The sequence below is a fragment of the Marmota monax genome, unplaced genomic scaffold (genome assembly GCF_021218885.2).
Source record: "Marmota monax isolate L192 unplaced genomic scaffold, Marmota_monax_Labrador192_F-V1.1 WCK01_AAM20220418_F8-fsc00346, whole genome shotgun sequence".
NCBI lineage: Eukaryota > Metazoa > Chordata > Mammalia > Rodentia > Sciuridae > Marmota > Marmota monax.
The window spans coordinates 203776-228408 of NW_026692698.1; the positions used below are offsets into that span (position 1 = coordinate 203776).

The following is a 24633-nucleotide window of genomic DNA, read 5'->3' on the forward strand; positions in this document are numbered from 1 at the left end:
TCTTTTGAGTATGAAAGTGAAAGAGAAGGAAAAAAAAAGTTTTAAAAAGTTTTCTCAACCAGATCAGTTCCTGCCTTAACTATCTATGCAGCTTGCAAGAAAATGTGATGGGTCCCTCCAACTGGCTCCCACAGCATGCCCTAGGGCTCTATGTGGTTTTTAACTCATCACTTTCAGGTTGTGGTGGCAACAGAGACACCGGGCTTTTTGTAAGATGAGCTCTTGTTCTAAAGAGTCTGGGCTTTGATGATGGAGAGTACTGAATCCCTGTCTGAGAACATCTAGATTGAAATGAAGACAGTTCAGGGTTCAAGGAAAAAAACTCCTGAGTTTGTGAATAGGCTAAATTACAATACAATTTCATGTTGAACACAAAATTAAACTACTTAATTTCCAAGGCCTTCCTGTACTTATTGCCAGAATTATCAAAGGAGAAGCAACCCTTGTAGTAGTAACAGTAGTGATATAAATATTCACGAAGCTCTTGCCACATGCACTGTTGTGGGCACTTTACATGCTTTCTCATCCAAGCCTCGCAAGGAACCTACACGACAGTTCTAATATTTTCCTTAGGCTATAGATGAGGAGACAGGCTTAAGAGTTGAGATATCTCTCCAAAGTCCCATAGCAAGGGAGGAAAAAAAGATTTAAATGAGACTCTCTTCCCTAAGAGTCTGAAAGCACCAAGATGACAAACAGAGAAAGCCATAGTAGGGTTTGGTGGTTCACCTTCATTCTTCTAACTCAATCAGAAATTAGCTAAAAGCTTCAGAATATAAAAAGGAGTGGGAGGAGAATAACGAGAACTGTCCTGGAGGTGGGTAACTTTCCAATAAGGCCAAAACCTAGATCCTGACCACTTGTGGTCAGAATGAGCAATGCGACATTTCCCATAAGAGGCACAGATGTTACATATGTTACATTTGTCCCCAAATTCCTTATTGGGTTCTCATTAGTTACATTATAATCCATCACCAATATTTGTCATGGATCATCCTAAACTAGTTTTCTAATAGCAGAAAACATTTCTCATAGAGGGTCAATATCATTGATACAAATGAGAAAACATTTGTGAACTATTCAATGGGTAAGATGATAGTGAAGGATCCTGAAGTCATCTGAATACGTATTTACATTATACTAATAATTCAATATCAACTTACCTAATACTGATATATGTATGATATTGCAGACAAGTTGTAAAGTCCTGTTATAATAAATGTTAATATGAAAAGTGTAGAAATTACTTTTATTATGCTCAGTGTACATTAAATGTTAATTGCATGCTAGGAGATCCCCTGGGTTCACCAAGCCCTGCTACAAAGAAATAGATACTCTGATATGGAAGGCAACTTCTGACATTAACAGTGTGTATGACATGTCAAGGGGAAATTTGGTTCAAGGACATCTGATAATTCCACATTCCTAAGAAAAGTGTCCTGTACAACAATCTTTAACTCCTTAGCTAGAAAATAAATAAATAAATGCAACACTTGTATCCAATGCCTTTTATAATTTTGATCATCCTATTTTTAAAAGATGGAATGCTTTGCTTCTCTAGAATTAGAATGTACCTCACACTCCAGGATTGAGAACCATAGAAATTTCGAGTTATCTGTTGCTGAACTAATAGACTGTAAGCTATCCTAAGGTGAGAACCATGTCTCATTAATTCCAATTTCCTTAACCCAGTACTTAGTACTTGGTAGGTATTTAGTAATTGTGTTATACAATCTTGGTAGACCTCCATGTTTTTAAAAAAAAAAAAACAAAAACAAAAAACAACAACAGTAAATTGGGGGAAATGGATGGTAGGTCAGTTATTTCCTTCAATGTGTTATTTTTAACACTGGAAATCATTAACTTGAATCCTTATTACAGGAATAATGGGAATGAATCACACTTTATAGAAATTTTGTGACGGAGATTTTGACTCATCATTGGTGCTAATCAAGGTAAATATAATCGCAAGCTGTACCATCCACAAACACCATGACAAATTTGTAAAAGAGAGCTAACACCTCATTGCAGCAATTTCATAGAGAAGAATTACATGAAATATGTGTCTAATACGATCTGAAATTCCAAAGAAAGCTCCTTCTCCACGCAAACTAAATTGTTTCTTTTAATTATGTCTCAAGAAAGAAGTTATGTATAAATGGAAAGTACAACATTTATCAACAATCCATTCCTTCAGTTACCACGTATGTGGCTAAATACCATCAAGAAAGATTTTATTGTGCCCAAAGAAAATGATGAGGTTCTACATCCAAAATGTAGATTAATGTTAGAAGGATGACTCAGGACTAATGATATCATTACAACAGATACTGAACCTATTTTATTATATTTTTATCTCCCAAGAGTTCTTCAACTATAGGACAGAGTGCCAACCCAAGATATTTCAGAAAGTACCGCCACCTATGACTACAGACTATTTTTTATTCAAGTTGTATTTCCATGTAGCAAAGTAAATTTAGCAAATGAAAATACAGTCTTGACTTGCTATGGATGTCCCTTATCCCTGCCAAAAATGACAAGCTGCTTGCTCAAAAGCTGTCACTAATTAGCAGCTGCTGCTGTAAAGAAAACCAAAGTAAGTGCCAATAAAAGCATATTGAGCTGAAAGAGGGCCCCATGAAAAGGAATAGGAAATGCAGGAATCTATTTGGGACTAGTAAACTTTATAAATATGGACAATCTAAATTTGGGGAAAGTGGGGGTAGGGCAATAAGGGCAATATGTGTCTATTCCTATTTAAACAGGAATGACTGGAAGATTCTAACATCCGGAAAGTTATGGAAAAAAAAAAAAAAACACCGTGATACTGATGTTACTGAGTTCCATCACTACCATTTCTACCTTCCCAAAAGGAGCAATCTTTGGTTTGGGATAATTTTTCATTATCAAGACTTCTGTTCCTGGCACATTTACACCTGCATTTGTAGATCTCATCAACACATTTTAAAAATACTTTTCATATTCTAATGGCTTCTGCCCAAATGCTGATGGTTCTCAATCTAATTATTGACCTTTTGTTTTATAGGTTGAAAAAATGGGAGTCAAACAGAAATGACCTGCCCTGATGTAAATTAGGAGGGAACACAAAGATGGAAAGTCACTTCACTAGCTCTACATTCAATGTCCTGAGAGTTCACAGCCCAAGATCCTGTTTGAAAGTTGGAGTTTCACAGATTACTTTTCAAATTGCTCTCCAAGGCTCTCCCTCTCTCTATTTCTACCAACCAGATCAATATACTTATCTTTTAACAAGCTAGTTGTTTTGTTTTGTTTTTGTTTTTGGTACTAGGGATTGAACCCAGGGGGGCTTTACCACTGAGCTACATCCCCAGAAGTTTTCATTTTTTATTTGGAGACAAGGTCTCACCAAGTTGCTAAGGCTGGCCTTGAACTTGCAATCCTCCTGTCTCAACCTCTTGAGTTGCTGGGATTACAGATGTACATTATCATGCCAGGCACAATTTCTATCTTTTAAAAAATAACTATGTATATGTCTGCCTTAGTTTTAGTTCTTTTTCTCTCCTTCAAGGCGAACTGCCAGAGAGCTGACTATGTTACTTATATTTGAATCCACAGGGTCAGCTTTTGACTGTACCAACTACTTAGAAAAATGAAAATGAAAAAAGAGAAGGAAAGAAGGAAAAGGATGGGAAGGGAAACAGGGAGGAAGGAAGAAGTGATGAGACTTGAAAAAAAAGAGAAAAGAAAAAACTATACGCATATAATCTTTTTTTTTTTTTTTTGTACTGATTGAATTCAAGGGTGCTATACCACTGAGTTATATGCCAAGTCCTTTTTAAAATTTTGAAATAAGTTCTCACTAAGTTGCAGAGGCTGGCTTCAAATTTGTGATTCTCTTGCCTCAAACTCTTGAATCCCTGGGATTACAGTGCCACCACATCAGGCCGCATATGATTTCTTAATGGAGCTTCAATTAAAGCCTGTCCTGTAGCTGAGGTCCCCTATGTAGAGTATGTCTAAATATCTGTATAAACAATTACAACAATGTACTAGTAATTTTCCAGTTCACAGTCAAGTTATAAGAAGGAGAACAATTTGTTTTATAAAACATGGAGAAAAACTAATCTCTGATATTACTGTCAGTGCAGGCTTATCAGCAAGACTTGGAGAGATAAGCCTAGAGACATACAGATTAGGAATCGCATTTTCAAAGGTTTAATAACCCCCTAGTGGTATGCAATGAACTGATGAATCAACTTGTCTTTGAACACTTACTGTGTGTGCATCACTGGCTTTGTCTCGGTACAAAGCAAAAACTAAATAATCAGGGGAAAGAAAAACCATCAGGTCTCCACAAAAAAGGTCATGTTAAAAAAAAAAAAAGAATAAGCCAAATATAAAGGGGCAAATGGTATATGATTCCACTTACATGAGGTACACAACATAGTCAAACCCATGGAAACAGAAAGTAAAATTGTGGTTGCTAGGGGAAGAAGAAGGGGTAAATAGAGAATTACTGTTTAATAAATACAGAGTTGTAGTTTGGATGATGAGAAAGTTCCAGAGATGGACAGTTACACAACAATGTGCATACTTAGTGCCACTGAACTGTATGCTAAAAAAATGGTTTAAAATGGGGTTGGGGTTGGAGTTGTAGCTCAGCGGTAGAGTGATTGCCAGGTATGCACAAGGCCCTGGATTTAATACCTAGCACAGCCAAAAAAAAAAAAAAGTTAAAATGATACATTCTGTTATACAATTTTAAGAATAGGGGAGGAATGTTTCTATCTAATAAACTCACATTCCTTCCATCTTTAACTCTGAAATCCAAAGGAAACAAAACTTATAGGCTTTCCCCTCTCTTTCTTGCACAGTAAAGGACATACGTTCAGTCCATTGAAGAACTGAAGCTCTCTGGAATATACACTTTATATTGAGGTAAAGAAGAATAAATGGAATCAAGTTATCTTCACATCAACCAATGCTTATTATCAGAGATGAGCATCTGCCTGTCATAAACAACTGTAACTGTATAAACCATCTGATAGAAACTGTGTTTATGTAACAAATACTCATTGAGCACCTATTATATGCCAGGCTCTGTTCTAGGTACTGAGGATACAGCAGTGAACAAAGCAGACATACCTTTATGAAACTTTGATTTTAATATTAATATTAAATATCTTGAAGTCTAAATAAATAATAATACTTCCTTGTTTTTTTTTAAATTTTCTTCTTTTTCTTTTAGAGGAAAAAGATACCACTGACTAAAATCTTATACATAAACAAAGTCTGCATGCAAACCAATATCTGAAAAAAAGTTTTAAAAGTATCTCAACAACATCAGAATTATAGGGAGATTACCAGCTTTTGTGAAGCCCTGGTGATATGAAAGCAATTTCTAATAAAATCAGGACATCTGTTCGTCCCTGGTAAAAGGGGATCATCCTTAAGGAGCTATAGCATGTGCAGAACAAATCAGGTCCAATCAAAGATGTCACAGAGTAGAATTACTCCAGCTTTTTTCCAGGACAGTTTTATTTACAGGATAAGTTTCATGCTTGTCACAATCAAATCAGATCCTTTATCTTTCAAAGATGATCTGCAGATTCAATCTCCACATTTTTAGATTTATAGAGCATGAAGGTAAAAATTCACAATGGGATTGAAGTTCCTACCCACAAACAGCAGCACAAAGAGGGAGGCAGCTAGCAAGAGTTAGTTTCTTCTTTTTCCCACAGTATAAAATTATATATATATATATATATATATATATATATATATATATATATATATATATATATACATACATACACACACACACACACATACATACATATATATATACACACATATACATACATACACACACAAATACCATCATAGTGAAAATTTAGGTATCACAAAAATATCTTGAAATACTTGAAAATGACCACATATTTCTCAGTTTAAAACAATATACATTTGTGGAAACAATATAATAAAATTTTAAAGCAAAAACATCAGCTTCTTTGGAAGATACCAACTTATATATGCATTCTTAAATGTTTTAACGCTGGAGAAATGTCTTGCCTCACATGCATAAGGCCCTGGGTTTAAACCCCAGAACAGCAAAAAAAGGGAAAAGAAAACATTTTAAATATTCTAAAATAGGCTGTTATAATTGGAAGAAAGGGATTTCTTTTCCTCTTTACTGAAATTATCTCTCAATTTTATGGAGGGATAATTTATATTTAACAAACTACAATAGAATGTTTTAAACATTACAATGAATCTACTTTTGGCACCATACTAAAATAAAGGGTCCCTAAAACCTAGTAAAAGCTACCATGTATTTTATTTACTATTTTAAAGCCAACTGATTTGGTTTAGGTGTGAGGCAAAATTCAAAGCAACACAGAAGCTCTATCCATTTCCTCAAAAGTTCTTTCAGAGGTATCTAAAAAGACCATTAAGATGAACTAAGTAGAAAATAGGCCTGAAGAATGGAGGGGAATAGGGCTTGTGTTTTACCCAGATGCCAAAATCTCTCTACAGGTGGGTCTGCTGGAACTCTGTTCTGTTTTCCATACTGGATGGAGTTGACAGCCATCTTGCAATCTGGCAGTTTAGGAAGAGTACTATCACCCCATCTACATAGAACTAAAAATCACTCCCCTCCCTTAAGTGTCTTCTAAGATTAAAGTTACATGGTGAGGGAATGTCTTTCTTCCTTTCTTTTTTTTTTTTTTTTTTTTTTGGTGGAAATGGGAATTGAATCTGGGAGGTTTCTACCACTGAATTACATTCCCAGCCCTTTTCATTATTATTATTTTTTGTTTTGAGATAGAGTCTCACTAAATTGCCCAGGCTGTCCTCAAACCTGCCATCCTCCTGCCTCAACCACCTGAGTAGCTGGGATTAAAGGTGTGCACCTGCACACCTGGCTGGGGTAATTCTCTTTCAAAAGAAAGCTTCTTTTGTAACTAGATCTCAAATTTCAAGCAACAACTTTATGTATTTCATAAAGACAAAGAATAACTAAGACCAAAAGGTAAATATGATTCTTTTCTAGGCAAACTCAGTTTCAAAACCAAAGTAAAACAACACATACATTCATATCCTGAAACAAAACAAAAATAACAACAAACCCTGCCTGAACTCAATGTGAGCTGGGTGTGGTAGTGCATGCCTGCAATCCCAGCTACTTTGGGAGGCTGAGGCAGGACTGCAAGTTTGAGACCAGCCTGGGCAGCTTAGTGAGACCCTGTCCTAAATTAAAAATAAAAAGGGTTGGGGATATAGCTCAGTGGTAGAATGCCCCTGGATTAAATCCTCAGTACCAAAAAAAATAAAAATAAAAAAGTGACTTGATAGTTGAGGTATACCTAAAACAGGATGGGTTATTTTAGTCCCAGAATATAAGCAAAGCCGTGTGTGCCACAAAAGATAATTAGGTTGATGCATCAGGTTCAATACTCAAGGCCTTGTACCTTTTTGTAATAAAAACATCAGGCAACCATCAGCCTCTTCTTCTGCCTTACAAATGGAGCCATATTCCAAAACTCATTTGCACATATGTTGTTTAGAACAGAGAATATTTTACCACAGAAATAATATCATAGTTGGGTGTGGTGGCACATGCCTATAATCCCAGGGACTCAGGAGACCGAAGCAGGAGGATCACAAGTTCAAGACTAACCGCAACAACTTACAAAGACTCTGTCTCAAAATCAAAAAAAAAGAAAAAAAGAAAAAAAGGTAGAGATGTAGCTCAACTGTTAAGAGCCTCTGGGTTCAATCCTCAGTACCAAAAAAGAAAGAGAAAAAAATATAATAAAGATATGAAAAATTCCTAGGGTGACCCTAGGTGAACCTTGGTTGAGTTACACTCCTGAAAAACCTAATTACCCTCTATAGTTTTGTTTCTGAAGAAAAAGTACTAGAATTTCTAGGCAAGGAAACCATACAAAATAAAATACTTCTATCCTTTCCCCACTTTCCTGCCACCTCTGCAGAGCAAGTGCCCTGAAAGCAGGAGTTGGGAGGATTTTCCACATAATGCTTCAACCTTGTAATAGGACAGCAGTTTCCAAACTAAAAAGAATATGTGTGGATGTTTTTGTGTGTTTAGGGGTGAAGGTCCTGTGGGAAGCTTTAAGGGTATGGCCTTTTTCAGGTAAGAGTAGCTTTTGCTCTAAGTGGCAGTGGCTGCAGTTCCCAGAGGGCCTATTAGTTCCCATAGAGACCCTATTTATGTTTGCTGTTTGTAAACCAGATGTTATAAGCAGGAGATGGTCCACATTTATTTTATTTCATAGTAGCACTCCTTATTTTCAGGGAGAAAATTGCAAGACCCTTTGTGGATGCCTGAAACTTCAGTACTGAACCCTACAATATATATGCTATGCTTTTTCTCCTTTCCTAATTTATAAATTAGGTGCAGTAAGGGATTGCCAACAATAGTAAAATAGAATAATGATAATAATACACAGCTTTTGAAGTTATATGAATGTAGTCTGTCTCTCAAAATAGCTTACTGTACTATAATCACCCTTCTTGTGATGACGTGAGATGATACAATGCCTATGGGATAATAGGAAGTGAGGTGAATGACGTGGGGCATTATGACACTGTGTTAGGCTACCATGTACGGGTAGCTTAAACACAAGTATGTGATACTATAACAGTTGATCTGATTACTAAGATGCCTACTAAGTGACTGCAGGCATGTACAACATGGATATGCTGGCTGAAGGGATATACTATGTGGGACACACCAGAATGGCATGAGATTTCATCAGGATACTCAGAGCAGTACATAATTTAAAACATAAATTATTTTTTCTAGGATTTTCATTGATTATTTTTGAATAATGGATGACTATAAGTAAAACCTCCGAAAAAGGAAGATTACTGTATTTTTTTAAAAGGCTAAAATGGGCTGGGATTTGGCTCAGTGGCAAAGTGCTTGCCTCACACATATGAGACACTGGGTTCAATCCTCCGCACCACATAAAAATAAATAAATAAAATAAAGGTACTGTGTCCATCTACAACTAAATTTTAAAAAGCTACAAATGCACTGTCTGCTGGGGTAGTAGCTAGTACAACTGAGGAACTGAATACTAAATTTTATTTTAGTTAACAAATATAAACTTAAAACTCCTGCTCTGGAGTAGGAATGTAGCTGGGTGGTAAAGCACTTGCCTAGCATGCATGAATCCCCAGGTTCAATCCCTTAGTACTCCAGTACCCCAACAAAAATAAATAAATAAATAACTCACGCCTAGTCTAGTACAGTCTAGTTATGGGAAAACCTTTAAGTATATTGGAAACAAATTGGGCATATACATCTACTTGATCAACTAAAAGTTTTATGAAATCTTAACACAATTCATGCATTTATGGTGAAAATTTTGCAACTAAATTGAGATATTTTTAAGTGTAAAATATACAGATTTCAAACCTTGGTACAAAAAAAGAATAATTTTCATATTGATTATGGGTTGAAATGATAATATTTTTATATTTTGGGTTACATAGACTATATTATTAAAATTGATTTCACCTGTTTCTTTTTTTTTTTTTTTTTTAAAGGTGGCTACTAAAAAATTACATTTGAGGCTCACATTATATATGTATTGGACAGTGCTGGACTATAACATAAATAATTTACATATTCCTACCACAACTCCTGCTTACAGTTTTCCAGTTCATATATATTACATCTTAGCAGTAACATTTAACTTTCCTTCTCTGTTGTGCTTAGGAGAAAGCAATTCTATGCAGTTATTACTATAGTTACTGAAATGTCAGAATGAAATTATATTATTTGAGTTGAAAGTGTACAGAGTATTATTTTTTAAAATTACTATTGTTACATAATCTCTATGGAAAGATGTTTAAGAAGAGTAAATCTAGTGATTGTTTAATGGAACAACTGGTAAGTAACTGCCATCTGTTCCATGAATGTGATACTCATTTTGAATCTCTTTAAAAATCTATACTAGGGGCTGGACACCGTGGTACATGCATGTAATCCCAGCGGCTGGGGAGGCTGAGGCAGGAGGATCTCAAGTTCAACTCCAGCCTTAGCAACAGGGAGGAGCTAAGCAACCCAGTGAGATCCTGTCTCTAAATAAAATACAAAAACGGGTTGGGGGGGCTGAGGTTGTGGCTCAGCAGTCTAGAGCACTCGCCTAGCATGTGCAAGGTGCTGAGTTTGAGCCTCAGCACCACATAAAAATAAATAAATAAATAAAAAGTTAAAAAAAAAAAAAAGGTGGCTGGGGATATGGCTCAGTGGTTGAGTGCCCCTGAGTTCAATCCCCAGTATCCCCCTCCACACACACACAAAAATCTATACTAGGGTATATTTCATAGAAAACCCATGTAACACTCTCATCTTTGACTCTCTGAAAAAAAAAACATCAATTTAAACAAAATGTCTAGTTAAAATAATACAGTATATTCAGAGACACACTGACCTATGGACAAGAAGCAGATCTGAACATAAAAGAACTTGGTATATGATAAAATGGATTTTCATATCAGTGGGGAAAAGGAGGAGATGATGGTAGTAGATTGGGAGTATAACTGGCAAGCTATCTGGAATTGATTTAGGTCAAAATTGTTATTTTTTTAAATTATTATTTTTAATACCTTTGTTTTATTTATTTATTTTTATGCGGTGTTGAAGATTAAACCCAGGGCCTTGCGCGTCACAACCCCAGCCCAATTTTTTTTATTTTTATTTTTTTAGTTGTGGATGAACACACAGTATCTTGACTTTTATTTTTATGTGGTGCTGGGAATTGAACCCAATGCCTTACACATGCAAGGCAAGCACTTTACCACTGAGCTACAGCCTCAGTGTTGGTCAAAATTGTTAACATATAAAACATTTAGCTAATCACTTGGCACACAGTGTCAATAAATATTAATTACTGTTGCCATTAGAAAAAAGTATGCTAAATTCCTATCTCACTTCTTATATAGAAGTAGGAAAAATAGAATCACAAAATATTCTAAAAGAAAATACACATGGCCAGGTGCAGTGGTACACACCTATAATCCCAGCAGTTCAGGAGGCTGAGGCAGGAAGATAGTGAGTTCAAAGCCAGCCTCAGCAGAAGCCAGGCGCTAAACAACTTAGCGAGACCTTGTCTCTAAATAATAAAATACAAAATAGGGCTGGGGATGTGGCTCAGTGGCTGAGTGCCCCTGAGTTCAATTCTCGGTACCTGCCCCCACAAAAAAAAAATGAAATTTTCATATTCTTTAGGTAGGGATGGTTTTTACAAGCATGCCAACAAAGACTATTTAACTAGACAACATAAAAATTTAACATTTTTATAAAAAAAATTATTGAAAGTTAAAAACAAATAAAAAATGGAAACATTACTTGCAAAGTAATATGAGACTAAAAGAGCTTTGGGAAAACTTGAACACCTATAACAGAAAAAAAAAAAAAAGCAAATCACAAAGAAGAAACAAAATGACCAATACATATATGAAAGCATATGAATGTCCAACCTTGCTAGAAATCAAAGAAATACAAATAAGAGAGACTGGCAAAGGCTGAAAGGTTATTAATACTTGAAAAACAAAAGTTATCAATACTTAGTCTTGGAAATGGCCACTATATTCTTCATGCATCATTTGTTGGTGTGTAGGCAGACTGGGATAGTATTTTTGGAGAAAGTTTAGCATTATCAATGCAAATGACTCAGCAGTTCCACTTCTAGAACTTCCAGTAAGGAGATGGTTTAGTAAAGGTGAAAAAGATCTACTTGGCCTAAGAGTCTCTACCAGTGTTGCTAATGAAAGTGAAAAGCCTGAAAATAAACTAAATATCTATTAGTTATTAAGTTAATAATATATAAATTATTAATGAATTAGCTGTAAGTATGGTATACAATGGACTACAGACCTTTAAAATGTTGAAGGACATTGATATTCATTAATTTCCCAGGGAAATAAATCCCTACTGAGCCCACAAATAACAAGATCAGATTAGAGATTTGTTTTAACCATAAATTTGGATTATTTATTATCTCTCCTCCATATTCTACCTTATCACCTTTGTTAATGGACAGCTATTTTAGGCATTTTAACCCCTTAGAGTATATGCAAATATTTTTTGCCTACGTGTTTTTTACTGGGAAGATAGTCAATAGTTTCATTAGACTCTTGAAAAAATTCCCTAATCCCCAATGGTAAGAACCACTGGAATATATAGTTTAATGGGTAAAGTTGTTGGCTAACTTGGCCTTAAAAAACATGTGACTGTACAGCCTAATCACTCACTAGTCAACACACAGTACTAAGACTTACCTTCATTGGTACCATAATTAACCAAAGTTTGGGGAAAAATTTCTTCACTCACTTTGGAAGTATTTGCACACACATACATTATATACAGAATTCCCACTCGTAGCAGCTAAGGTTTTTAAAAAAGCAAACTAAAGAGTTTCAAAAAACATTATGTCATTAACTTCTGAAATATATTAAGTCTTTTGAATCTTACTTACATTTGAGCTTTTTTATTGGAGATAACCTTAAGATTTACAGACTTAGAAAAAGACTCATCTTTGAAGTGATGATGATGATATCCAAATTCTCAAAATCAGATAAAGACTAGAACACCACTGGGGGTGTAGCTCAGTGGTAGAGCGCTTGCCTAGCATGCTCAAATCCCTGGGTTCAATCCCTAGTACTGAACAGCAACAACAAAAAAGACTAAAACACAGTCAAGCAACTATCTAAATAAATAAATCAATAAATCATTTTATATATCAACATTTAAAATATGTCCTATAATTTACTGACGCCATATTATAAAATATATCATGCCAAGTTCAAGGCCCCAAATTCACATGATTTTAAATTATCTCATCATTTGATAAAAATTTTCAGACATTTAACAGAAGAAAGTAAATTTTAACTGGTCACAATAGTATCCTATCAATAACTCAGATTACAGAGAAATTATGAACTACAACCAAAGGAAAATATAATTTTGATTTAAATGAGATTATCACATTGTCAGGAGGCAGAGGAGATACATGATGAAAAACAAAAAAGGATTAAAAAGTCAACAGAATAATATATTTATGCAGGCATACAGAGCAATACATACATAAATAAATATATATTTATCTAATACAAATAAATATTTATTAATCATCATGCATTTTAATTAACTGCTTATGGATTTAGGTTTAAAAAGCACTACCGATAATAATATGATTTCTTTTGTTTTAGTATTCCCCAAATTAGCTTTAAAAAAATTCTATTATAGCAAATTCCATTACAATAAATGACAAGGTGCAACCCAAGTTAAAGGAGACTTTTTTAAAAATTTTTTTCTTTATTTGTTTTAATTAGTTATATATGATAAAGCAGACTCTTAATTAATTAAATTTTATAAACTTGTTGTTATTGTTGTTGCTGTTGTTGTTTGGTACTGGGGATTAAACCCCGGGGTGCTTAAGCACTGAGCTATAACCTTAGCCCTTTTTATTTTTATTTTGAGACAGGGTCTTGCTAAATTATTGAAGCTGGCTTTCAACTTGTGGTCCTCCTGCCTCAGCCTCCCAGGTTGCTAGGATTACAGGCAAGCGCCACCTTGCCCTCCTAAAAAAAAAAAATTTTATATATATATAAACTTGGCTAACTTGGCCAATACATATATCAATATAAATATATATATTTAGTTGTAGATGAACACACAGGATCTTTATTTTTAAATGGTGCCAGGGATAGAACACAGTGCCTCACACATGGGAAGCAAGTGCTTTACCACTAAGCTACAGCCCCAGTCCCCTAAAAAATATTTTTAAGGTTATAATTTTACTTGCTCTACAAGTAAAATTATAGCTCTGCTCCAAAATTATCCTAAAACATCAACTTGTAATTTATTTTCATTTCTCTTCTTTCAATTCCTAAAAATATTAAGATACATTAACTGTAGTTACAAAGAAACTATTTGATGTGAATTCAATTAAGGAAAAACACAAATATCTGGAATTAACAATGACATATACCCAAGAGAAAGTATCTTTCACTAGAGGTTTCCTTCACTAGATATTCCCAAGTGAATATCATAATAAACATTTAGAGAAGTCATTAGGTATGACTAATGAGATTACAAGACAAAGAAATCCATAAGTTTAGCAGCTTTCATATGTATCATCATGAAAGAGAAGGCAGTACAAGGGCCAATGCAAGAAATACATTGAAATAATACAATGTCAGGGTTACAAGAAACTAAAATAAACTAGACCAATTTTTTCAAAAGTTGAAAAAGCACAAACACATCTTCAATATGAAATAATTAGTAACTTAGCAGAGCACATATACAGATAAAACAATATAATTTCTTTATTATCTTTATGAGCAGTATAATCCTCCATTGGCTTTTATATAAAAATATAGAACATTCCACCAAGTGTAGACAATAACTCAGTCCTCAAGTTCAAGTTCTTTTAACTTTGAAACCGTTAAATACAATTAAGATGATTTTTCCAAATATTTTAGTTGTAGATGGACACAATACATTTATTTATTTATTTATTTATTTAGTGTTGAAGGTTGAAACCAGTGCCTCACATGTGCTATGCAAAAAGTGCTCTACCACTAAGCTACAATCCCAGTCCCAATTAAGGTGATGATTTTAATTTAGTTCTTTAACTGTATCAAAAGATGTCACAGAACAGTACACAGTAATATTTAACACAAATATTAGAAACTATTCATTTTCCTGCTCCTAAAAAAGAAACACTAACTGAAAACAAAAAAGCAGGTTTTATATTCTAATTTCAATGAATACATAAGTCATTTGGAAAACATTTTTTCCCCTGATTACAAAAGTATTCCCTGATCATTATCTGTTTACCACAGAAAAATGGGAAGATACTAGAAAACATGCACACACACACACCCCTAGAATCCCACAACCTAGAATTTTTTTCAATGCCTATTCTTTTTTCCAAGCAAAAGTGTATGATTGCTTTGTAATTTAATTTTAATTTAGCAATATAGTGTGAACTTTACATGGGTCATTAAACATTGTTTTATAATATAATTTGAAATAGCTGAGTAATATTCCATTGTATAAATACACATAGATGTAGTGAACAGCTTTGTTCATTAATCCTCTAAAGCAGAATATCAATATTATTTCCAATTTATTGTTATTTTAAATAATACTGTGAGAAACATCTAAACATCATACAAATCTCTAAACATATTTCAGATTATGTACTAGGTTGAAATTTATCTAAAAGGAATTGCTAGGTCAAAGTCTATGCACATTTTTAAGGTAGTCAATACATATATCAAACTGCTCTCCAAGAAAAAGCACCAATTTACATTCTGACCAATTACTATGAAGGTGCCAGTTTCCCCTCATTCCCAAATACCACTCTTTTTATTTTTTGTCTTTGTAAGTTTGTAAACTGAAAAAAAAAGCTATGGCACTATTTTTATTTTCATTTATTGAATTCTAGTGCAGTTGAACTTCATTTTACAGAATTAATGGCTATTTATTTTTCTCTTTTTGTTCATTTTCCTACTGTGGGAACCCTCTTTTTCTTACTATTTTTATAAATAATGCATATATGAGATTATTAACTTATATCCCTTTATCAAAATGATGAAAATAGTTTTCTTATTTTGTTATTTTTGGCATCAAGTATTTAATATTTATGCATTTATATATCAATATTTTCTTTTATGAGTTATTTCAGTAGCTTACTGACAGAGCTGTAGCTCAGTGATAGAGCACTTGCCTAGCATACTAGGTTCAATCCCCAAATACCAAAAAGTAAACAAACAAAAAACCTTTTGTGCTATTCAAATTTACCAACATAAATGGAACATAATGTTAAGTTCAGTTCAAATCAGACCTCTTCAGATTTGGAGAAATTCAAAACCATAAATTTTGAGGATGCCATATTTTAAGACAAAATTTAAAATGCATGCTTATAGTAGTAGGTTATCTTACTTAAGCACCCATTCCTTTAAAATTATGTGCTTTGCTCTGGTATTGCAAAATCAAGGGATCATGCTTCATCACCAACTCAGCATGTGAATTGTAGCCATGTCATTCAGGAAGCCAAATGTTTTCTATTTTGTTTTGATACCTTCAACAATTAAGGAAGAAAGCCAGTTTCTCTAAATATTACAAAAAAAGTTAATATTTTTACTTGATATTTAAATTCAGTGCAAGATAAATTCATATTTAAAATATAACTACATTTGAGTTTCCAAATAAAGTGACAAACTGAAACAATAACCAAGAAAGTTTTTAAAAGAGGGGCTTATATCCCTATGTGAAGCTTTCCACACTTCGGGGGATGAGGCTCCACAATGTCCAATTCTGCCCATAATTCTCCCTCCCTTTCTATCAGAAACCAAGTCCTAAAACATTAATTTTGTAAAAAAAAAAAAAAACAAAAAACTGTATGTTTCTGTAGATTTCTAGTCAGCTACTTTTCCCAAGCCTAAAACATGACTGAAAGATTTTTAGACACATTTAACAAAAACGAAATATTTCTGGGAGAACATTTTCCCTATTTAAAACTATAAATATCTTACTTGCTTTATTATTAGGCTGATAAACTTCAATATTTAAAACTTAAAAAGTTAAGTGCCCAACAGTTTCTTGTTCTACATAATACAATGACATTTGTGAATATAGCTTATTTAAAATATTTGGCTCAGGTTCATTTTAAAAATTCCACTCTTCCCAAAAATGATCTTGTCACCAGCTATAGGCTTTGTGTTTTAGACAACACAAATAGTTTTTCACAAACTTTCTATTTTACCCTGGCCTAAAAGGCTGGAAAACCCCCCACTGAAGCTTTGAAAACTCATCAGACAGAAGGAAAAAAAGAAAGAAAACTCATCAGCCTCAGAAGAAAAAAAAAAGAAAGTAAGAAAGAAGAAGTAAAAAACAGCTTTAGCTGTAGGATCTCACTGACACACACATAAGGAAATTCTGAGTTATAGACACCTCACATTAAAAGTTTTCCACTGACATTGTAACTTCTGTCAACATTCAAAGAAAATTCAACCCTGGTCAAAGGTGACAGTTTGACAATCCTGGAAGCTAACATCCTCTGTTTGTTTGAACAAGTTTATGCTCTCTGCACAGGGAATTAAAGTTTTTCTTGTCCATGACTTGATCTCCCAAATTGGGATCACTACACATTAGAGTTGTGAATTCTGTTTCCAAGATTTAACTTCACAATCCATTCCCAAGGAGAGTGGTGCTGAGAGAAAATAATCATCATACACGAAAAGAGATAAGTTTCTAAGACTACTTTCTAATAGCCTTTGTGTAGCTCTAAACATACAATAATCTGTTCAGCTGCCTTAAAAAATAAGCCCAGTTTTCTAAATCTCTGTATTTCAGAAATCATAATTAATAGCTCTAAAAAAACTTCAATAAAACAAGAAAAGGATGACATACCCATCCCTTCAAAATGAAGTTGTAAACAAAATGAGCTGGACACTTGAGTTCACAGTATGAATGCGTGTGTCACATGAACTGAATTCACCACAGTGGTGCAGATGATCCTTTTTGTTTTTTTTGTAAATAGAAGCCAAGGAGACAGCTTATAGCTCTTCTCTATGGACTACAAATAAAGAAATATAAGCCTTAAGAAAACCAACTGTCTTATTACTGAGATGGAATTGCCCACTGGCCTTTGTGGCACAGTTGTTAAAGATGCAGCCTTTAGAATCAGTTCTGTCTGGGTTTGAATCCAGCCTTGCCATGACCCAGCAATGTGACCTTGGACAAGTTACTTAATTTCTCTGTGGTCATTTCTTCATTTCATCTGGGGATAATACCCACTCCTCTGAGGACCATAAAACATGGCAAAAGCTGAAAACAGTGTCCGCTTGGCACATAAAGTATTAGGTATGATTTTTATTATCTTTATGCTTTAAAGCACTGGAACATTTTCTTGAACTCTGGCTTTGGGCACAATTTGGAGTACTCTTTTTTTATTTTTTATTGTCTGTTCACTTCTTGAAAGAAGGCATAATAATTATTATACAAATAATTAGTATATCTACTCAGATGAGCCATGGTAAGTAGTTCTGTAGCCTAGAATGTGTTATTTTTTTAATAAAAATCATGGATGTGGCTGTTACTGGTAACTTTGGCTTGATTTCCCATATGCAAAAAAATCCCCTACTAGGGGAAAACAAGCAGTATTAGAAAACACTTGGGTTTGTCCTGTTATCATTGCAGGGTAAAGCCAAATTCACATTTACTAACGTGATTGATGGGCACTGAAAATATTAGTCACCAAATTAATCCCAACAAATAACAATAATTGATTGGCTCACTGATGTATTTCCCCTTGTCTTCCCCAACCTTTCTCTAACTAGTCAGAAAGGAAAGTTTTTATATTTTCTGAGAATCTCATTACTTGCTCTCAAACCATGCTCTCTATCTTAGTATAATTTTAAAAATGAGTCAGTACAAGCACCTCAAAAAACTAGCAGTGCATAAAATATGGAGCTATTTCACTTCATAATAAAAATGTGCAAAAATGTTTAAAAGGGTTATTCAGAGTGCCAAAGGTAATGGAAGAATAAATGGAGAGTGTTGCGGTAGATTTTGCAAGCTAGCTTCCAAAAGTAGGTAGAAAAAGATAAATGTTCTGAATTAATCAATATATTTGTTTTTTATCTTAATGGTATGATATATGAGGAAATGGGTATAATTAGTATGAATAAACTCAAAGGAAAAATATCCTGTAAAAGATCAACTGTAACTTCTTTCTTGACTACAGGGGTGGAGGGAATAGGAGGTCAAGGTAGTCCCGGTATTAACTTCACTTGCAAATTACTTATGCACAACTGTGCCCATCCTAATGTAGAATTGCTTTTAGGACAGATTCAAAAGAAAATGCAGAAGAGGTAAATGCCCCCAAACTGCAAACAGATCTGAATGCCAATTCAATTAGGAGTCTATTTAGTTATTATACTTCTTAGAATAAAGTACGTTAAAGGCTGGGAAAAGATGACTGGCTTTAACCACTGAAGCAATACTACAGGGCTCCACATAACTCATTTTCTAACATTTACATTAAAAGTGACCCTGCAAAGCTGGGGATACAGCCCAGGGGTAAAGAATTTGCCTAGTATACTTAGAGCCTTGGGTTCAATCCCCAGCATCCCCACTTCTGCCTCCCCGCCACAGTCCACTTAAAAATTATTCCAGAGGGCCAAAGAAGAGTTTTAAGACTGAGGTTGATTGCTCTACTACCATAGCCTAAAATTTCTCCTTGTTCTTATTAAGTCTTCCCTGACACCATATATGGCTTTTAGATAAGGTCAGAAAACCCACTAGAACTACTGCTTTATAAATGAGCTTCTATGTCATACAAACTTACGGCAACTCTTTTTCAGAGTGCTGACAGACAAGGATATAATATGTTTCTTCTCTATCTTAGTGCTATAAAATTTTTGGTACCTGGAATCAGAGCAGGAGTCCTGTTTTTTTCTGTTAATTGTTTTAAGGTTCCCTTCCAAGGCTGCTAAACCTTGAAGAGAGTTGGGAAAAGATTCAAGTTCTTGCCTTCCCAATTGGACATTCAGGCTTAGCCCAGTGACACTGTCCTGTAAGCAGAACAATGGGTCAAAGACAAACCACGCCTTATCTGATGTCTGTCTTTGTATGTTGAAAATAAAAATGTGATACTACAAGAAGGTTGACACGTGGACCTAATTTTGAAAATATAAACAGGAAGCACCCCCACCCCAATATTACCATTAAAAAAAAAAAAAAAGGAAACCAAACCTCAAAGATACCTTCCAAGGAAGTCATGGGTGTGACCAAAACTAACAAAAGTAATAAAACATCATCTAAAACCCTGAAACCACCAAAAGTGAGGGTCTTATTCAATCAACTAAAAATCTAACATCTGTAAATTACTCCCCTTTTTTGATGGGTAAAAATAGTGTAGATTTAAATATATAAAATCATATCTAAGGTGGCTTAAGTTTTTCAGTAGTAAAGGATCATCCTTAATAAAACATCCAATGTCAATATTTTCCTTCAAATAAGGTCACTATAATTAAGAGTGAATACAATTAAAAACTCTTATCACTGAGAAGCTTAAAATTTAAATGTAGAAAAACTGATTACTCCGTGTTGTGGTGCTGGCCTGTAATCCCAGCTATTCAAGAGGCAGAAGTATATGAGGATGGCAAGTTCAAGGGAGGCCAGCCCAGGCAACTCAGTACAACTCTGTCTCAAAGTAAAATAAAAAGGGCTGGGAATGCAGCTCAGCGCTTCCTCACATGTACAAAATTTTAGTTTCATACCACACACACAAAAACCAAAAAACAACAATAACAAAAAAAAAAAAAAACAACCCTGTCTGATCAATGGAAACTAGATTGTTAAATCTGACTTTCTTATTCCCAGAAATAAGCATAAAACAGTTGTGTTTACAACACTGTAGGGGAAAAATACTTCAGATTTTGGAACAGCTCTATTCAGAGCTTAGATTAAAAGAATTTTTTTTAATATCACGCATATATCTGGAGACAGTGATACCTTAGGGCTAATTTTTAAACATCATTTTCATTAAGAAGTTTCAAAGTCAACGTATTTTCATACTTTATTATATAGAAAAAGGATAATCTTCTGAGCGCAGTAACCCTAATTTCCAGGCAACTTTTTTAAACAATGTTTCAAATGCTAAAAAAATAAAAAATAAAAACACACACATGCAAATGGCTTTTTAAGGGTTTCATGCTTTCTTTTGTAGGAATGATGGGTAATCTATAGTCTAATAGAAAGGGGAAAATGCATCATTGATGGAATGTCCATGGATCTATAAATAACTTTATAACGTACATACATGCCTTGTAAGACACTACAACAATTAGGCTTCCTTTGATTCCACCTTAAATTTGCCTTTAATCTTGAGCAAGTTATTTACCTCTATAGCCTCTTCTTTTTACAAGAGGATCACCTGTCTTACCTACCTACATAACAATAAGCCAAAGGAACCACACGAAGCATATTCATAAATATAAGTCTAACACAAGTCACAAATAATCTGAATACTAACAGTAATATGAAAAAAATTCAAATAAGTACCCCCAAAATCAATAAATGACACCTTTAGTCTTGATATGTTTTTTGCATATGTAAATAAAATAAAAACAAAATCACTTGAGAGGAAGAAAATGGAGGTGAAATGAGAAGTCAACAGCATGATAGGAAGTGTTGGCCAAAATATTTATGTTGTAACACTCCAAACAATGATAGCACTTTTTCCCCTACTATCATACATATTACGAAGTACACATTTAAGAAACATATCTACCTCACACTTAATATAATCCATTTTAATATCCTGTTAGCAAAAATATGAAAACTGAAAAAGTAAGAACTAGTGAGAAGGTGGGATATTTTATTCAGTTAGGTATACAGCAAAGATTTTGTGGAGAGTTTAGCTCTAAGTTATGCAATAACCAAACTGCTGGTGATAGATAAAACTTTTTTTTTCCCCTGATGGTAGCTTAAAAAAAAAAAAAATCTCTCCATTCCTTCTCTGTATCTCAACCTGGTGTTTGAAATTTTTATCTTTCAGAGCAAATCATCTTACCAGATGACAACTCACCAAAGGTGGTGTTTAAAATTATTGTTGCCGCATTGTAAATTTTTCTTAAAATCAGCAGCCACTTTTCCTACTTAACACCATTAATTCTAACTGTGATCTTGCATGAGATAGAAATTAGTATCCAAATAAAAAAACCCAAAGCCTTAAGACAAAGGTGATTAGTAGCATTCCCCTGATTTGTAATCAGAACCAAAAAGGCAGACTAAATCATATACATCTTCTTCTAAGAACTGTAGATAATAATATAAAACAATAGAACATAAACAATAGTAGAATGTTGAGAAAAGATGCAAAGTTCTATTATCTTAATTGAATGATAACAAAATTACTTGAGATAATGTAGACTCAACAGCTGAAAGCTTATTATGGCCCAGGCGGCAATTCAACGGCTTTGGAAACCTAAGATACAAGATGATAAACACTTGAAGACTGACAAAAATGACATAGGCCCAGTGTATTATTTGGTGACACACCAGTCCTTTAAAGGGCCCAAGTACATTCCAGAGACAATGTATGGAACTGTACTTAGGCAATGATCTAAAATAAACTTCTCTATGTTTTGAGAACAGAACAGATGTGAGAGTCCTCAGACCCAAGTTTCAGTCCCTGAACTACTAAACAAACAGCCTTGTGAATAGAATAGGTCACCTACTCCACCTATCTGGGCCTTAGTTTCCCCGTTTGAACAATAAAAGTATGCAGCATAATAATGGGGGTCTCTTTCAGCTCCAAGATTCTATGACCCACTTCTGCCATTATTTACTTGATACAGGTATGGTGGGTTAAGAACAAGAACATGGGCATGAAAGAAAAAAAATTTGGGGAAAGAAAATCGGTATCTCTTTTCGCGGTTAGGATTCCTGTGGTTTTCATTAATCCCATCTTCCTAAAAGCTGGCGCTTGTTTTTCTTCCGTGCCTTTTCCATCACTGCTGGCTACAAGTGTTTGCAAACGCCTTTTGCTCCACACAAGTTCTTTCCTCTTTGATCACCCTGACCATCTTGCCAGATTCCTTTAGCCTCAGACCAGTTTCTGTGATAAGACGACTCCCCTTCCGACTCTCCATATCTACCCCGGACACCAGGAGCACTTTGCTCTTTATCCCTGGCTTGTAAAAAAGAACACCCCGCATCCCACCGCCACACGTACTGCCCAGGCCTGGCGGGTCCTGATGTGGGATCCCGAAGCCCAGAGCCTTATCAAAATGTTCGCATTTGTCGTTGACTCCTTATAAGGCGCTGTTTCTTGGAGCTTTGCTAATATCCCCCACCCCACCCGACACCCCCAGGCTCATCTCATCCCCGGGAACCGAAGGCACCTCTTTTGAAGCGGGGGAAAAAAAGGGGAAAGCAAGCAAGGGCCGCGCAGGGACTCTTCGGAATTGCAACAGGAAGGTGCGAGGTGGCGGACAGCAGCCTCCTTCGCTGCTGAGGGTCCGGCGGGGGTCCCTCACACACCCACACGAACCCGGGCGCACGCAGCCTTTGCTCTACACACCCTCCGCTCCGCCGCAGCCTCCGCACGAGCCCCCTCGCACGCCCCACCCCGGCCCCGGCCCCCTCTGCAGCCCGCCACGGCCGCGTCTCCCCCAGGGCTCCCCTCACGGAGTGCGCAGCCACGGCGGCCGCCTCACGGCCGGGGAGCGATGGCGGCGGAGCGGCCCTGCCGGGCGTTTTGGCGGCTGGAGCGGGGGCCCCGCCCGGCCGTGCTCCCGGCCTCGCTCCCCCGGCCCCGGGCTCTTCCCGCAGCTCCTACCTCGCTCGGCCCCTCGGGCGCCAGCGGCTACTCCGGCCCCACGCTCTCGCTCGCCCGCCCGCCCGCTCGCTCGCTCCCTCCCTCGGCCGGGCCGCCGCGCGTCGTCGCCTGCGCACGGTCCCCGCCCGGGGTGACGGCTCCGGCCGCCAACTCTTCTCCCGCCGGGGCCCACGGGGGCGCGCGCGCCTCTCTAGCGCGGAGGCCCGGGGACGCGCGCCGCCCGCAGCCCCGAGCGCGCCCGGCTTCCTGGTTCCGCCTGGCGCGCGCTCGCGAGCCCCTTGGTCTCTTGCGCCCCCTCAGCGGCCGCCCTACCGGGACGCAGAACCCCCTCGCACACCCGCGGTGGCAACGCGCTCGACCGGGCCTGCTCCACGCACACCAGCTCCTTGGCCAACTGAGTGTCTGCTGCCACCACTCCCCAGCCGGAGCGGCAAGCACATGCTGCTTTGTTTGGGGAGGGTCGACCACCACTACAGGGCTCCGGCCAGCGCTCGTGGTCGTGGCAGTCCCCCCCACCAACTCCGTGTCCCGCCCACGTCCCTCCCTCCGCGCCAGGGCCTGCGTTCTGGGTCCTCTCCCTTCACAGGCCGAGGTCAAAAGTCCACAGCAGCCCTGATCAATAATTATCCTGGGCTTGCTCCCGTGAGAGTGGCTCTGCCAGGTCTCCAGCCGCACCACCCCGGGCGAGAAGCCTGGATGGAAACAGCAGGAGCTTACACTTGGCCCAAACTGACTGGATTCGTGCACTGTCCCAGGGTGAATCTATGGGGGGTCAGGGGAGACAGTTGCCTCCCCAGGGAAATCTTGTTAGCTCCCACCAGTCTGGGCTGCGGAAGAGGCTGCTTTATCCAGCGGAGAATAAGCGGGATCGTCTCAGTAGGATCCAGGGGCAGGGGGTCTCCCAGATCCTTTCCCCAGTGGTGGGGAGGGGTTGCGGTGTGTGAGAAGGCAGCCTGAGTCACCCATTCTCCTCCCCTGCGTTCCATCTCCGGAGCTGGCCAGTGGTTTCCCTGGCAACCCTCCAAGGGCCAGCATTGAAACAAGGCATATCAGAGCCCCAGAAACCCAGCTGCAGGAACAAAAGAGGAAAGACCCCCTTTTCAGCCCCACACAGACACACAGAGGGCCCCCTTCCCTACCGTTTCCTACAAGTTGTCCCGCTAAAATTTTTCATGGCCAGAGATGACCAAGAGCTGCAAGCTCTCCCATAATCCTCTTTTGACAGCCCTTCCCATTAGCCTTCCCTTCACCT

General features: G+C 36.8%; 1 protein-coding gene across 4 annotated transcripts in view; it reads right to left on the minus strand.

Annotated features, from left to right (window-relative positions):
• Stat5b (signal transducer and activator of transcription 5B) overlaps positions 1–23892 on the minus strand; it is a 63626-nt gene extending 39734 nt beyond the window's left edge. For 2 of the 4 annotated variants that reach the window (XM_046446544.1, XM_046446547.2), the window contains exon 1: positions 23382–23504. The gene's annotated coding sequence lies outside the window, so the exon portion shown is untranslated. Of the gene's footprint in view, positions 1–23381; positions 23505–23693 lie in introns of those variants that run through there. The other 2 variants (XM_046446545.1, XM_046446546.1) reach the window with 2 other exon arrangements.
• Between the last annotated feature and the right edge of the window lie 741 nt (positions 23893–24633).